This window comes from Lissotriton helveticus, chromosome 11 (assembly GCF_964261635.1).
Source record: "Lissotriton helveticus chromosome 11, aLisHel1.1, whole genome shotgun sequence".
Lineage (NCBI taxonomy): Eukaryota > Metazoa > Chordata > Amphibia > Caudata > Salamandridae > Lissotriton > Lissotriton helveticus.
Genome location: NC_136072.1, coordinates 219,017,009 through 219,033,848, shown reverse-complemented (window position 1 = coordinate 219,033,848; position 16,840 = coordinate 219,017,009). Strand labels below are relative to the sequence as shown.

General features: G+C 44.5%; 1 protein-coding gene across 1 annotated transcript in view; it reads left to right on the top strand.

Moving 5' to 3' along the window:
• Positions 1–16,840, top strand: part of KCNAB1 (potassium voltage-gated channel subfamily A regulatory beta subunit 1) — a 752,409-nt gene that overhangs the window by 664,966 nt on the left and 70,603 nt on the right. The window lies entirely within an intron of this gene.

Sequence of the window (16,840 nt, the reverse complement as noted above, 5' to 3'; positions counted from 1 at the left end):
ACAATAACGGGTTCGATACTGCATTGCCTGATCTGGTGCTCACTTGCCTTGATTTAATGGCACACCCGCCAACTTGAGGAACAATCTTACAGTGTGAAGAGGGAGCGGGGCCTTGAAGGGGGCGGGGCCTCATGCCGAGTAGTATCTAGGAGGCTCTTATGAACCCCACCATGCCCCCAAGCCCCCTCCACCCAAAAAAGCTTGCTCAGGCTAGGCCAATGTTCTGGGGTGTTTTCACACCCCTTAATGGACGTCGGCAGTTCAAAGTCTCTGAAAACCAGCTGGAAAATCACTATTTACAGTGGTTTTCAGCTAGTTTTCCCTGCCACTGTGTGATATTGGCTCCTCATGTGATATTGGCTCCTCACCGGGTGGCCGTGTGATGGGAGCTGATATAGTGTACCACACTGTGGCACTGTGTGAGTTGGCAGGTATATAATGGTATAGGAACACCGAGCCTGATTTACATGTTGGAAAAGTCATACAGTAAATTGGTTTAAAGTGGACACAGTGCTACAGGCACAAGGGTAGTATGACCAGGGCTTTAAGTGGGATGAAAAACCTGGGAGGGTCTCTCAAAGATGCGTGGCCGATGTAATTAAAGGTGTGGCTTAAAAATACGTAAACTAAAAATCTGTACATAGCATAGTGTGCCGCCAGGCTGGTATTTTGCTGTTGTGTCATTGCATCCAGATACATAATATAACAAGTAACATTACACCCACAAGTCAGGACTGTTGGCTTTCGGTGGTTGTTAGTTGCAGAAGATAAATAAGCAAAAACTACAGCCTCCCTGTATATAATATTGAAAATGCTTCAGTTCTGACATGATTAGACTGTGAAAGAACTATGAGTCTCTTTTGAGTTACATTAAAGGCAGTGATGGTTGGTAGTGATGCAGAGGTAAAAAAAAGAAAATGGAGAGCCCGACACAGACCCGTGTCCGCACCTGCTTTTTAGAACTGCAGGTGCTGAGCACCGGCAGGACCCGGCCCACTTAAAGCCCGGATTCTGACCTTTGTCCAACTACCCTACAATATAGGGTGGGGGTGGCTGAACTGCACCCCTGTATTGACCCCATAGCCTGCACTGCCCCCTGACACCCTCCCCACCCCAGGCCAGCATATTCCCACTTGAATCCTACCCAGAACAGATAGCAAATAGGACTTGGATTGTCCCCATAATGGAGAATCTGCATGCGGAAATGGGCCCATTACTTCCAGGTCTTGTGCTTTACCCATTCCTGTGACAATAACTGATAAGGGCAGAAAATAAATCTCCTGATAGGAACCATTCCGGCTGATTACAGCAGGCCCCATGCTCCCACAACCTGGATTACAAGGTGTGGGAACACCATGCCTAGTTTTACCAGCCAGAAATGCGAGCTGGTAAAATCACATTCAGGTCAGGCTGGGGCTGTGGGCACAATCGTAGCATGTGGGCTGCCATATCCCCTCATCTGGTCCACTGCCTTCCATACCCCAAGACACACTTCGCAATCCTGACACCGCATCCTGCCCCCTCCCCTCCCAGAATTAGAGATTACCATTCAGATTTGGACCTGAGAGTTGCAAATCTTCAAGGTTATTCCCCATTTTGTGGCTAAAACTCATATTGGCCCAATTTAAGGGTGCAATGATCAGTCAGAATCTGTGATTCAGGACCCAGTAATTTGAGCGCCACTGCACTATGCAATTCGTATTTACCATATTACCCATTACTTAGATACCGTCAATGACTGGTAGGAAACATTATTTTCACCCAGTATCCTTACACCAAAACCCACCTATCTTGTAACCTCCTAGAAGAGATAAATTCTACCTTGAATACGCGAGAGAGGGGAAATATGTTACCATAAAAGTCTGCTATGTTTTAGGGGTGTGGAGGGTATGTAATGTTGTAGTTGATCAGTCTAAAAAGCCAAAGGACAGTATATGTCCACATGAAAGGGCATGATTTCCTAGTGGTGGCTCCTCCGCTATTGCAGAGGAGCCTCGCCCCACTGCTTTTAAGCAGTGCAAAGAAGAAACATAAAATCATAATAACTTTTAGTTATTATGATTTTATGCTTCGTGCTGCTTTGTGGGCGGGTAGGTGTGTGGTGTTGCTCTGCTCTCATGTAGAAGGGCAAGGGAAGAGTGGTTTGCCCACCCCTAAGTGCACATGACTGTTTGGCCCGCCCTTTCGGGCTGCCCAAAACAGTCATGCGCACATTCCCTGTTCTCCATGCAGGTTGCATTACAGCCTGCATGGAGAACATGCCCAGGACTCCATTCAACCAGGATGCTCAGACCAATCACAGTGCTGCACTTCAGCGTTATATTTGGTCAGGGAAGCCTGTGTGCTTACACATCACAACGCTGCATTGCAGCATTGTAATTGGTCTGTGGGGCCAGCTTCCTGTTCCTCGAGATCCACAAGGAGAGCAGGAGCAGAGAGCAGGACCCGGCGGCAAGATACGTTAATTTATTTTTATGTTTTTTTATGGGTGACCTCTCCGCACGACCCCCCGTGCCCACCTCGCCACCCCCGAGCCAAGCCGGCTGCCAATGCCAGGAAGCAAATTAATACCTTAATGAGCCCTTAAGGTCACATCTCTCTTCCTATGATCTCTTCCCCCCCATACTGAGACCACCGAAGTCTATCCCAAACTGGGTCTCACCGGCTTCCCTCTCCTGACCTTAGAAGATCTTAACCATCTCCTTGATGCCACCAAGTCGTCCTCGCCCTTAGACCCCTGCCCTTTAAGAATCCTAAAGACCTGGAGAGGGGTTGTCCTCCCTCCGCTACTAGAGGTTCTGAACATGGCCATCAGCGAGGGGACTTTCCCCTCTTCCTGGAGGACTGCTGTTGTCAAACCACTGCTCAAAAAGCCCTCTCTTGACCCGGGAGTGTTAAAAAACTTTCGTCCTATCACCATACTTACGGCCCCAGTCAAGATTCTTGAGGCCCATATCAATTGTAATCTTTCTGCTTTCATCGAGAGTTAAAATCTACTGGATATCTCTCAACACGGGTTCCGGGCTGCACACAGCACGGAGTCTGCCCTTACGGTTGTGATTAACAATATCCGCCTGGAGGTCGACAAGGGACATTCTACTCTGCTGGTGTTGTTAGATCTCACAGCAGCTTTTGACACCCTGTCCCCGTCAATTCTGATCTCCAGGCTTAAGGATATCGGGGTAGAGGGCACCGCTCTCAGTCTACTCTCCTCCTTTCTACATCTTAGGGAGCAGAGAGTCAAGCTGGGCAATTTCCTCTCCGCCTCTCAAGAAGTGCAATGTGGGGTACCACAGGGCTCTTCATTGAGCCCTTTGTTATTTAATATCTACGTTACCCCACTTGCTAAGGTGGTGAGATCTTTCGGCCTTGAAGTACTATCGTACGCCGACGATACACAGATCCTGGTCTCTATCACCCAGTCGGCAAGCGATTCAGCTCTCAAGTTTAGAGCATGTATGGAGGCAGTCTCCAAATGGATGGTGCGAAATTTCCTAAAATTAAATGGGGACAAAACCGAGATCATGGTCTTTGGTGGTAGTCGGGACCTATGGTCAAAGGGCTGGTGGCCTTCTTCCCTGGGGGAATGCCCTCTTCCCTCCCCCTCCGCCAGGAACCTTGGAGTTCTAATTGATCCCGTTCTTTCATTTGATGCCCAGGTAAACAGAACGGTGTCCACCTGCTGTGCCATCATAAGAACGTTGAGGAAGATTGCTCCCTATCTATCTCATGCAGCCCGGAAACAAGCAACAGTTGCTTTGGTCTCATCGAGGCTAGATTATTGTAACGCCCTTTATAGTGGCATTAACAAGAGCTCCATCCTCCGTCTCCAGATGGTACAGAACGCTGCAGCCAGGATGGTCTTGAACCTTCTTAGGCTAGCCTCGGCAACTCTGGCCAGAAGGGACCTTCACTGGCTTCCGATTCCCTCCAGGATCTCTTTCAAACTTCTGTGTCTGGCTCATGGTGCTGTCCATGGCTCAGGCTCAGAGGGAATCAGGTCCCTTCTGTGTGTTTATACTCCCAGAAGAACCCTTTGCTCAGTATCTAAGAATTTGCTCTCGGTCCCCAGAGTTGCGAAGGCAAAATGGGGTGGTAGAGCTTTTTCCACCCTAGCTCCAAAACTTTGGAACTCTCTCCCTCCTGAACTCTCCAGTCAGGCCTCCCTGTCGATCTTTAGGAAATGCCTAAAGGCCTGGCTTTTCTCTCAGGCTTACTAGAGGCCGTGTTTCTGGTGGTCATAATGGTCTCCACTTGGCAGCCTGGACTTTGTCTGTTTGTTACCACGCCTTGATGCCCTTTGGGGCTAAGTTTGCGCGTTATAAAACGCCTTTCATTCATTCATTCACATCAGGGAAGTGTGCGCTGGAATATCCCATAGTTGTGTGCCTTCTTTCATTAATATATATTGCACTGTGTAAAGCCCATACACTTAGCCCGGAAATTCTCTACTGGCTTGAGCTGCAGAGAGCAACGTTCAGAAAAACAGAGCAATGGCTGCCTCTTCCTGTTTCCGCTCTGCACAGCCTGAAGTTCCTGAACTAACTTAGAGAATGTCTGAGTGAAGTGTGGGCGCTTTAGATGGAGAAGCATCTTCAAAAGAGCACAGCCTGTTCTGTTCCAGTGCACCTGATCATAATTCACCCACTGGTGCTGTTTGAGGCGCGTCTTCCCATATTTATACACCTCTTTTCAGTTTCAGGCAGCAAACACCTACATCCGAGTCCCCATAAATTATGGGAACTTTGCAGCCAGTTTTTATGGTGCTCGCAGCACAACCATAATCTCACTGCTTGTCCCTTACTAGGCTTGTGAACATTCAATCACATCTCTGTAGTCTTATCAGATTTATACTGGACGCCAGTTTCCAAGTTTGTGATATTTGAATCTATGTGTCTTGCACAGCAAGTAATTCATCAATCCTCTTCTTTCTTGGCCCAAAAATGCATGTTTGCTCGTAAAGAATGTCAATCTCAGCATGCTTTATCCTCACAGGTTCACAAAGCCAACAGGGCCAGATCAGGCGAAAAGGCTTTCTTTGTTGCAGCCTCAATACTGTGGCACACTCTCCCACCATCTGGGATTGACACAGACATTTAGGGGTACATTACGCTGAGCTGTGTCTCAAACGTGATGCCAATTGGTCACAATGTTAATTTCAAATGTACTTTTCAGTGCCAAATCTTATTGGCTAAAAAAAGTAGACAGGGGTTTGCACCAAACAATAACGCCTTTTTGACATAAGCGCCATTGAGGAGAAATGCTTTTATTTCTCCAGTCTGAGGACAAATGCTTCTATTTTGCCAGTCTTTCCTGACTTCGGATGTGTGGTGCATCGTACAGCACACACCTAAAGTATGAAAAGTTTTAACATTAAACTAAGCATAGTATTTTGTACTTGACTCACGCAGACACTTTGGTGCAAAGGTGTGTGCATGGTGCTAGGCAGCCTGATTCTGTGCCAGCTTTGGAGGTGATGAATGTTTGTGGAGAGATGCCATTTGCAAAGTGAAGCTTGAAGAATATCGCCTAAATTTCCATCAGGAAGTCATAACCTGTTAAGAAGAGCCAGAAATCCCCTGAAAAAGGATTACAACTTTCACAAGGTGGAATGTAAAGCCCTCAATGAAGTATTTTGGCTCAATTTAAATCGCAAATAAGGATACAAGGTGGGAGTCATCGCAAGTAAACAGGAAGACTCCAGTGTCTAAGAGGACACTATTAGGAGATTGAATTTCAGCAAAGAAGATAAGATTACACCGTGGTCTAAGCCCTGATGATAATCCCCTGAGGCAGAGGGGGATTGGAAACGCGTTGGCACGCTAATATTTTGCCTGTGAGGGATCCACATTAATTGAAGCTCTTGAGAGGGTGCCACTACATGAAATATACCCCGAGAGCAAATCACTTCCAGAGAAAGTTGTCCCCGCAGTATACCTGTTTGAAGCTCTCAATGAACTGAACAATACTTAAGGCATTGTTTGAATCACCGACTGGTGTAATTGTTTGAATTAATCGTTATATTTGAATTGATTGTCGTCATGTTTAAGTTTTTGAATTGTCCAGTTCTTTATGTGTTTATTAACATTTATTCATGAGGAATGTATAAAGGAATGAAATGTGTATTCTTTTCATGCTTCAAAAAAATGAAAGGATGTTTGAAGTTAAGTTGAATGAATACAACTGTGAAAGTAAAATGCAATGACGTGATGCGTTGTATTTAGAAATCTGCATGAGTAACTAGCAGGTCCAAAAACTGGTGGCCAGGTAATTCTTTTTGAAAAAAAAAAAAGAAGCTTTGGAGAAAGAGCAGGACAGGGTCATAACTCTATAAATAAGGGGCATTCATGCTCTCTTCCTCTCACTCAATGCAGCGCAGCATCTGTGCTTGCTGTGTTGCGTGAGAATTTAGTAAATATACTCGGTGGTTAATTTGTAAAAAAAAGTAAGTGCCAGGGCCATCGTCCGGAGCCACTGCAGCTTGTACCATCCTTTGCCTCTGCCAGCACTGCCAATGACAGTACTAACACAACTACTAACCATCACACTCGCACAAGTGCGACGATTACGGCAATCCCAGGGACCCAAATCTATAAGAATGGCTTGGTTAGCAGGCATTATTCATTTTTAATCTTTATTGAATGATTAAATAACTGTTTTGTGCTAATCTCTTAACTACGCAAACAGTGCCACCATGTGGCAGTCTGTCCTAAGTGCCGATGTTGATAATTAGGTGCTGGTGACGGGAACAGGAAACCTCCGGCTCAAATTAAGCACTGAATATACTCCTCAGTGTTCAGGAAACAATTTTATATAGCTCTTTGCTAGAGACCATCTTTAAGGATTGGGTTCCAGTCATTTCCTTTGACAAATTTTCTGAGGTTCTTTACTCCATTCCCTAGCGCCATGAAGCTATATCTCAGGTTTACTAAAAATCACACACTATTGCTATGCATGGAAATCTGCTTTGCTTTTTTTTATGATCAGGGAAAAACTGTGCAGCACCATATCTACAGACAGTTGCACGCCGATGACATCGGATACAGTCATGCAAAAATACTGTTATAGCATTACGTGAAGCTCTGCGCACAGCGCAAAGTCAAACACGTGACGCCTTATGTTAGATTTGTTCTCAAGGGACACCCTTTAGTGTAAATTTGTACACAATGACAGCTGGTCAAAGCTAGGCCATGTATAATTTTTGATTTTGTAGAAATTATAATATTCTGCTTGCTAATTGCCCCTTCCTCACAAAAACAATTCTGCCTGTAACAAGGTGCTAGGGTGCCTGGGTCGGTGCTAGGTAGCCCACAGTGCGTGGCTGTTGGAAGCAGCAGAAATGTGCATAACTGTCAGCTCACATACGATATTGGCTCCCATCACAATGTCTTCCGATGTGGAGCCGATATCACACGGGGCAGGGAAAACAAGCTGAAAACCACTTTAAATATTGACTTTCCAGCTGTTTTCAGAGGCTTTGAACTGCCGACGTTCATTAACCCCTCCCATGCTGGTGACGGAACCGGTCCGTCACCAGCCACGGACGCGCTGTGCTGATGACGGAGCGGTTCCGTCACGGCCCGCTCGGCGCGCCTGCGCGGCCCGGATTCCGCACCTGCGCTGGACGTTCCATTGAGCGGGCGGGGCCGTGACGGAACCGCTCCGTCATAAGCACAGCGGTTCCGTCACGAGCATGGGAGTGCCGCGCGGCCGCCCCACTCCCCTAGCGCTGTGGCGGAATTGCCACCGCAGCAAAGGGGTTAAGGGGTGTGAAAACACCCCAGGATATCGGCACCAGCTTCAGCCACAGTGGAGAAGTGTGGCTCACTGGTTAGAGGAGGCAGACCTGGAAGCAGAGGTCAGCCCGGGACCAGGGTTCAATTCCCGGCTCGACGGGGTCTTGAGTCCTAAAATGTCCATGGACTTGAAAATTCTCTCTCCGGTGCCTACTCGATTCACGGGTTCACACTCTGCGACTCTGGGCAATAGCTTGCTTAATCTCCACAACGGCCCCTCGCGGCGGGATGCCTGGCTTTCACCTTGCGGATACCCTGCCGGGGTTATCTCACAGGGGAATACCAGGACGGGTTCCCTAAGCAAGCGCTTAGAAACCGCTTGGTGATTTGCGCTATATAAATTCATTTACATTTACATTTACATTTACATTTACATATGTTGTTGTGGGAGAATGGGGCTTGGGTGTGGGGTGAGGTTCAAAAGTGCCTTGCATATACTTCTTGCCACAAGACCCCGCCCCCTTCAAGGCCCGCCCCCTCCTCACACCTTGCAATTGTTCTTCAGGTTGGCAGGTACGAATGTGCCATATCTTATTTGATATAACGCCATTTCTGCTGCTTTGTGTCTTAAAGCACTGCTTACCCTTGCACGAACGCACTCTCAAAACCTTGCAAAATGTTGGCATACATGTGTGAATGTGCTTTATAAAAAACATTATGGATTGTATTAGATTGATGCGTTAGGCCCAAATCCCCTGTTTTGGTTGAAAAAAAAATGTTTTTGCAGTTGGGGTGTTATGGGCCACTCACACTGGGGGTTGCCACTGCACCTGCTTGCTGCTTTTACATGTAAACAAGTAGACATTGAACAATGAGTGCACGAGAAATTCATTAACCATGAATGAGTGAGAGCTGCAGTTGTTGTTCAGATATATTCCATTTCACATAGGAAGCACTAGTGGAAACTGTTTATGTATTTCAATCAGCTCCATCATCATTGTGATCTTGGAAGAGTCGTGAAGGGATATATATTTTAAAAAAAAAGTAAATCTCCATGATAGCTATTTTTTCTGCAATGCTGCCCTCTTGTGGATTTTAAACATTACACCAGCTACTTAGAGACTAATTATGGGTGACTGAAGAAGAAGATGGATGGTGAGACATCATGATTCCGTCATGCCCGCTCACTATTTATTTCCGACTCTTTAACACATTTGCTAAATATAATCTCGTCCATCGCCCCCATGGAGATTGTAATTGACTATCGGCTCCACTGCTAGCTCGTAGCACAATTATCTATTATGGGCCATATGTGATCAAATGCTGCCTGTGTCTGCGGTTTAAAGGTGAATAAAGCAGGATCGGACTGGGACACAAATCGGCCCGGGCACCAAAATAAAAGAGGACGCCATTAGCAAACCAAAGAGCCACATTTGCAAATCGGGTCAGTTTTAAGCTTGTAAAGCTGTGTGGGTATTTTGCAAGGGATGTGAAACTGCGTGCAGTTGTGTTTGCTGCAAGCAATGTTCGTGATAATATCCGGGAAATCCAGAAGTTAAAAAAAGACCCACCTTAACGTAAAATAGGGCCCAAACTGCTAAAACAACAAACAAAAGGCCCAATTACTGATCTGACTGACCAGCCCTCTGGGCACTGCCTTATTGCCCTATAGGTCAGTCCAGGCCTGGTATACAGGTATGTGAGGTGCCTGCTAGCTGCAGAACTACCGAGCTACTGTCATCTTAGTCATGCAGGCCCTCTCAAATTGTAGAGGGCAATCCAGGCTACATGCCTGGGGACAGGTATTTCAGAACTACCAATTACCTGCATGTTTTCCCTTCTCATTTGCACAACTCATCAGTCTGAGTACTGTTACTAACCCCTCTGACGTTGTTCAGTATCCCCTGATCATACTCTGTTCTGCAAGGGAGATTTTTACCAGAGTTTTTCTTGTTTCTTTTTCTTGTTTACCTTTTCCCGATGGGCCCTTTTGCCTGGAGATTTTTGTTTATCAATTCATTTAATGGTTTTGGTACACATTTTATATGTCCATTGCCATCTGGAAATCTCTCAGTTGCAGTAGTTTGAATCTTGAATTCTTGTAGGTGTTACCCATGTAAAGCTGTTGCTTTAATTTCTGTAACTTTTCTGTGACTTCACTCACCAATGCTAACTGATGCTTTAGTACCAATGAAATAGCGTGCAAAATATATTTTGAATGACTGTTTCTAATGATTTTAATAGTCTGTAGGTATATATGTAAGTATGTATGTATATGGCATTTATATAGTGTAGATCTAACTAAAAGATAGCAGACTGCTGTACAGGGAAAAATCCAAATATATACCTTTAATTAGTGATCAGGGAGGTACCTAAGTTCTGAGAGTAGAAGTGGACTGTTACTGCACCGTGATGTAGTGTTCTTGATGACATGCCTCTTCTGCTCTTTCCTAAAGGGGACAGGTTTGAGGCAGTCCTGGTGGATAAGGGGATGTTGTTTCAGGTCATGGGTGCATAGTTGTTTTTGTCTTCTTTGCATTTCATCATCTCTAATCAGATGTTGTCCTAGTGGCAGGTGTGTGGGAAGCTTGTCATCTAGATAGGAAGGGTACCGGTCATAATGACTTTGTAGATTCTGCTGCTGGTTTTGAAGATGGTGTGGAATTCCATTGGGGTGGGGATAATCTAGTCCTATATCTTCATTCCCTTGATGTGGTTGTACGACACGGGTTACATTATGAAGTTTGGGAAGTTGTGGAGAAGGCCATTGCTATCCTCTAGATGTGAGGTTTGGATATTGAATGGCAGGTCCGAAGTCTTTTTCTGGGAGGAATGTTTTCCCAGTATGTAGTAGAGAGAGCAAGTACCATGCTGTTGTGGTTTTCTTTTTTACGTTAAGCGCGAGTTTGCTGTCTAGTGTGAACCCAGATGACTTCCTATTGGGTAAAAGGTGGTGTTCGAAAGCATATATGTTCATGTTATCAAGCCAAATTAGTCGTTGCTTGTGGGTCATGGTGAATAGCTGGAAATCTGCCTTGGTGGGGGTTTCCTTCATGCAAGTGCTGAGCATCTAGTTCTTGGTGAGGTGCAGGGAGTGTTTTAAGTACTGACGTACTGGAGTGGAGGAGACTTTCAAGTAAAGTTGTGTCTCGATGGCTTTTGGGAGCTGTTATCAGCGAGTACAGTCTAACATTTCTGTACGTAGATGAATGGGGACAAGAAATAACTATTTGGAACAGTGTTGGTGATAGGGACCTTCGAGGACCTGGAATTGACCATATGACTGAACTGGTCTGGGTTGGAGAGATACAAGAAAAATCATTCAAGACTATTTCCAGCACATCACAGAGAAGATTTGAGGGTGTCAAGGATAGTAGGATGGTATATGGTCCAGAACATGGGTCTCCAACCTTTTCTGTAATGAGAGCTACTTCAGATCAGTAAGAATTGTCGTGAGCTACTAAAGGCTAAGTAACTCACGCATTGTTACCTGACACCCCCTCGTCCAGCTTCAAAGACTTTAAACCTAATCTCTATGGAGCCCAATACAATGGTTTGAACAAAGTATTGTGACTAGGGGTACTGCGATAGAGCTGCTATGTACATCAATGAGTGCATGGTCTGTGGAGATGTATGAAAGTGTGATTGAATGGGACATATGTATATGGGTGACTGAGAGCCTGTGTCATGTGTACTTGTGGCACATGACATACCTTTCACCATATGTGGCACCGTTATGTGTACAACAAAAACATACAACCATTTTTTTTAAATGGGAGAAATTTAAAGTGCAGAAAAATGTTCTGTAAAAATGTTCTTAATAAGGAACATTTTTCTGCACTTGATTGAACATTTCTCTGTACTTTAAATTTCTCTCATTGAAAAGAATGGCTGTATTGTTCAGTTATAAATATGGAAGCATGTCTACCAGCCACTGGGAGCAAGATGCCTGCTGTGTGTAAATGCGACACTTTGAAATGGGAGGTAATTCAAATGAAGAGTTAACGTTATGTTTATATGCATTACATAAAATTCATCATTTTAAATTTTCTCTCATGTAAAAGTGTATTTACTAACAGCAGGCATATTACTCCCAATGTCATGTAGACATGGTGCCATATTTATAACAGGAAAATACAGTCATTTGTTTAAATGTGAGGAATTCAAAGTGAGGAAACATGCTTCGTGAAACATTAGGACTCAATTGGCTTAATTTAAAGTAGAGAAAAACATTAAGCCAACATTATATATAAACATTTTTCTTCACTTTTAATTTCTCCCCATTAAATGAAAACGACAATTTTTCAGTTATAAATATGGCACTGTCTACTAGCTACTGGGAGCAAGATGCCTGCTGTTTGTAAATGTGAAACTTTGAAAAGGAAAAAAATCAAATTGCCGGGTTTACTTAATTATGAAGTTAACTCTTCATTGTAATTTTCTCTCATTTAAAAACATTCAGAAACTTCATGTTGTTCTCATGCTCCAATATTGAGTTGAGAAGGGCTTTTATTTAAGAGTTAAATGCATCGATTCTGAACCTCTGTGACCCACATGGGTCATAAATCTGAGTGGAGCACTGCTCGTTATCAGGCTCTGTTATCTGCAGCCTGATAATGTGAAATAAACATAGCCTTTCCTTAACTTTGAAAAGAAAATGCAACACTTTTTGCAATCCTTAGTTAAAAGTGAACCTAAGGCTGGGAACTACTCTGAAGGTTTCTGCGAGCTACTAGTAACTCCCGATCGACCGGTCCAGAAGTATAAGGTCCAGAAGTATAAGGAGGCAGGAGTCATCTTTATCTATGCTAAGGAGGATGTTGTTTACAATTTGCAAGGTAGCTGTCTCCATGCTTACGTATGATCTGAAACCAGATTGGTAATTGTGCAGGAGATGGTTGGCAAAGATGTTATATTGCAGTGACTAGTTTTCAATGAAGGTTAGATGAGCAGTGGGTCAGTAGTTGACGAAGTTAACACAGATCGAGTGTGACTTGCTGACCTGTTTCGAGACTTTCCGGGAAGACTCCATGAGCTAGAGAGGTATGACAAAGTTTAATAGGGGTGAGCAAGCTTTTCCAGGGGGTTTTGATGAAAAAAAGATGCTGAGGAATTATCCTAATAAGAGGTGGCTTTGAGGGAGTTGAGATGAATATGGTTTTCAAAATGCAGGGTGTTGAAAGCTATCTATTGTGAGAAGTAGCATAGGTGCCTCTGGAGATGGTGATCAAGGGGATACAGGTGCAGCCTCCCCCAAGGGATAATGTAGAAGACACCTTCCTTGGCTGTGAAGCCATGTCCTTGCAGATGCTGAAGGGCAAAGACGGAGAGAGGACAAATGGGAGCAGAGACAAACACAACGCTCCTCTGACACAGAGTCCTTCCTGAAGCAGGCCCTGATGAAGAGGAGATCCTGGGATGGCTGGATCAAGAAGCCATGCACCAGCAACAGCGTGTTCACCCTGAGAACCTCCAACAAGAGGCAGCCAGTGATGCAAAGAAGGGACACCATCAGAATGTAAAATATCCACTAATGGTGCCAAAAACATGGAAAAACACCCTGGGCGTGGACACTAGCCTAAGGTCATGACCCTAAACAGAGAGCTGATGCCCAGAACGGCAAAACAGAGGAACTGCTAGTTCGACGGAGGACCCGGGACATGGAGGTAGATATCTATGAGATAGGGGGACATCAGGAATTCACTCTTCCAGAAGAGAGGCAGAATCAGCTGGAGAAACAGCAACTGGAATCACATATGAGGGATAAACTGAACCCCTTAGGAGTCCAGAGCAAGGGGGAACTCACAAGATACTATCTGGACCAGTAAAAGCATGGATCAATAACCATGGAAAACCTCGTCAGGAGGCCTCATGGAACTGCTAGAAGTAAGACCTGCCATCAGAGAGACAACTCTCACAACAGAGAGAAAATCTTTTGCAAAATTCTTCATACCAAATATAGAGAAAGCAAGAAAAAAAACTGATCAGTCTCATCCCACTCTCTACTCAAGAGACGACTAATGCCCTATGTGTAGGCAGAGATTCACGCCCACACATCCGATACAAGAAAAAAATCACAGATTTCATCCTAGTAATCAAAAGCTGGAAAATACATACTGACTGAAGTGTGGGCCAGTAGATCTTTCAGATTCAAGCCCTGAATGTACCTGCCCCTGAATACCGCATCCTCAGATGGGACAGAATCTGGACCAATAGAACATGAACCCTTATGTACTTTGTGGGCCAAAGTATGTATTCCAGCTGCCAAAGCAGATTCCACTGCTTAGTGAAACAGTACCTGCAGGAGCTCCAGATCAAGTGACAAGCCCCCTCTACAAGGCCCTTACAGAGTCAGGACCCTTTTAGAGGCATGTAACCCATCTATGTCAGCACCAAAGAGAAAGGAAAAACCTGTACCTAAATAACCTGGCAGGTTCGATTCACCATGATGCTGATCAACAGAGAGGTGTCACCCACCACTGGCATACTGTCAAGCAGGAAGGACAAGAACTAAGCGGCAATTAGACCATGCACTTGGGAGAACCAATGTGACCTCCCATAACAGAAGCAATGTGCAGTCCGATATCCCGCTCCGAGCACAGCAAGGGGGCAGGAACACTAGTGCTCTAAGAGCAAGCCACCATCCATCAGAGCCGGCCCCAATCGCCCAACGGAGAGGGCAGCATATAATGAAATCCAACAAACGAATTAAAGAAAGTGACAAAAATAAAAAAGAACGACAACATTTGTAAACCTGGACTAATCTGTGTTATGCACAAAATGGCCATCAAGGTCATCTTCACCCCCCTCCAATGAAGGCTTAATTCTAGGCACTTTTGCAGGAACAATGCCCACTCCCAGGAACGAAACACAGCTTCCCCTGCAGCTGCAATAATGGCCAGAGATCTGGGGTTATAGACGCTCCTGCAGGTGGCCCAGCCACCACAGGAACTTCCACTGCATCACTCACGGCCATTAAGCATTCAGCAAACTGGGAAGACATGAAGGACCTCTCAAACACTTCGAAATGTAATTGCATCAACAAGGCAAACAAAAATGATAACCCGACTGACACACGAGCCAACTTTCGGAAACAGCCAGCTGGAAACCATGGTAGCGCTCTTGCGCTACTCACCTCCAAGGAACAGACGAAAGCTGCAAGATGCGCTACCTAGGCAAGAGTGGAGGCGCCATTTTGAGATCAGGCTGAAGACACGCGTCTATTAATCTCATTCAAATCGCATCGGACAGCCGAATAAGTGCCACTCACCCCTCAGAAGCCCTCAATGCCTGCAATATGAAAACCAGGGGTACATTTTTGAGAAAGAACACAAAAAATAAATCCATATATAGAATATTCTAAGGCTGTCACAGGCTGCCCAGCAGGCCATTGATACCCCCTGTGGTCTTGCATGCCCTACATACAAGCATGACCATGAAACAAATGAAATCAAAACCTTTTAGCTGGTGTGTAACAATAAAAATAAAAATAGAAAAACATACCTGGAGCCAAGACGGTAATCGGCTGCAGGAAAAAGAAACAGTAAGTCCTTCCCAGGAAATGATGTATTTATACTCATAGGTATAGTGGCCATCTTGGATGGAGAAGGAAAAGTCAAGTATGGTAATTATGGGGCATATTAGCAAAAACCTCGTTAAAATTATTGCCGTTTTAGAGGAAGGAAACTGCGGCTAAAACGGCGATAATGGGCTTGCTAATATGTGGTATAGAATTCTAATAGAAGCCCAGGTTAGATGTGCAGGACATCTAACCTGGGCTTCTATTGGAATTCTATAACGCATATTAGCAAGCACATTATTGCCGTTTCCTGCTGCTAAAACTGCGATCATTTTAACGAGGTTCATGGTGATAAACTCATATGTACGGACTGTGAGAGGAAGACGGACACAGAGGTGATGGGAGAAAGCAGCTGCCAATAGACAGTCTAACCCACCTTCAGGGAAAAAAGCACATCACTCAGCAGAGACGATTACTAAAGAGGCTAGCAAACTCTTATATCTGCCCCAAGTTCAGCAAACCGGCTGGTCTAGATATGCCAAATCAAATCAAATATATTTTATTGCATACAGTTAATTAAAACCTTTACAATTTCGTATTATAAAAATCATCCAATTGGCAAAAGTAAAAGAAAAGAGAAGATACAAAAAGCAGAAGTAAGCATTCTTGTTTCCTATCTAAAACCATGTGCAACGTCTACAATGTAAGTTCTTAACTGTAAACGCATACAAAGTGTATAAGTAGACTAGATATTGACGGAACGTGCATCCGGATACATGTGCAAAGATGCAATATGAACCACAGACTAGTCGATTAATATAGCCTTATAGTATACCGGCTATTAAAGGCCCGCTGAATCGTTTGGCGAGGGACTTTAACGAGACAGCGGGACTTTAATAGCCGGTGTAGCCCTGCTACGAAGGGCTATAAGGCTATTAGAACATTCTGCCACTAGAGGGCAGAATGTTCTAACAAATTAAACAAAGGGTTCTCGAAGCTCGAGGCCTTTGCAGAACATTGGAATGTTGCTCTGCGGGCCTTTACCGGCCCTTAGAAGCAGGGAGCACTCCATTGTCTGCAATGGAGCTCCCAACATTCCAATGTTCTTATCGAGGTTAATGGTCCTCAATTTCATAACTAAAATCATGTTCAAAGATGCAAGTCTAGGTATCACTGTAACAATGATGATGTCTGAAAATGGAGTGAGCAGCATGGTACATAAAATTATTTGATGCTTAAATATAGTGCAATTCACTGTTATGTGATGTTACCTTTGAGCCTTGATATATATAGTTCATAGTTAAAATCGACTTGAGACTATGGGTCTCTGCTGTGCCTTCTGCGTCCTTCTATATCCACCTCCAGCGTCCCATATGTAAAAAATATGCAAATACAGTGTGTTAGTCTTGTGTGCTTCGAGGCGCTAGTGTGCACCCTCTTTGTTTGATTTTTGCAATATTGCAAAAATCTAGCGGCCCTGCATGAGTGAAAAATGCTGTTGTTGTTTTCTTGCATAATATACTTTAAAAAACCGAGTGCTGGGATACATGTAAAGCAGATTTATCGGTTGCTCTGATTGGGGAAT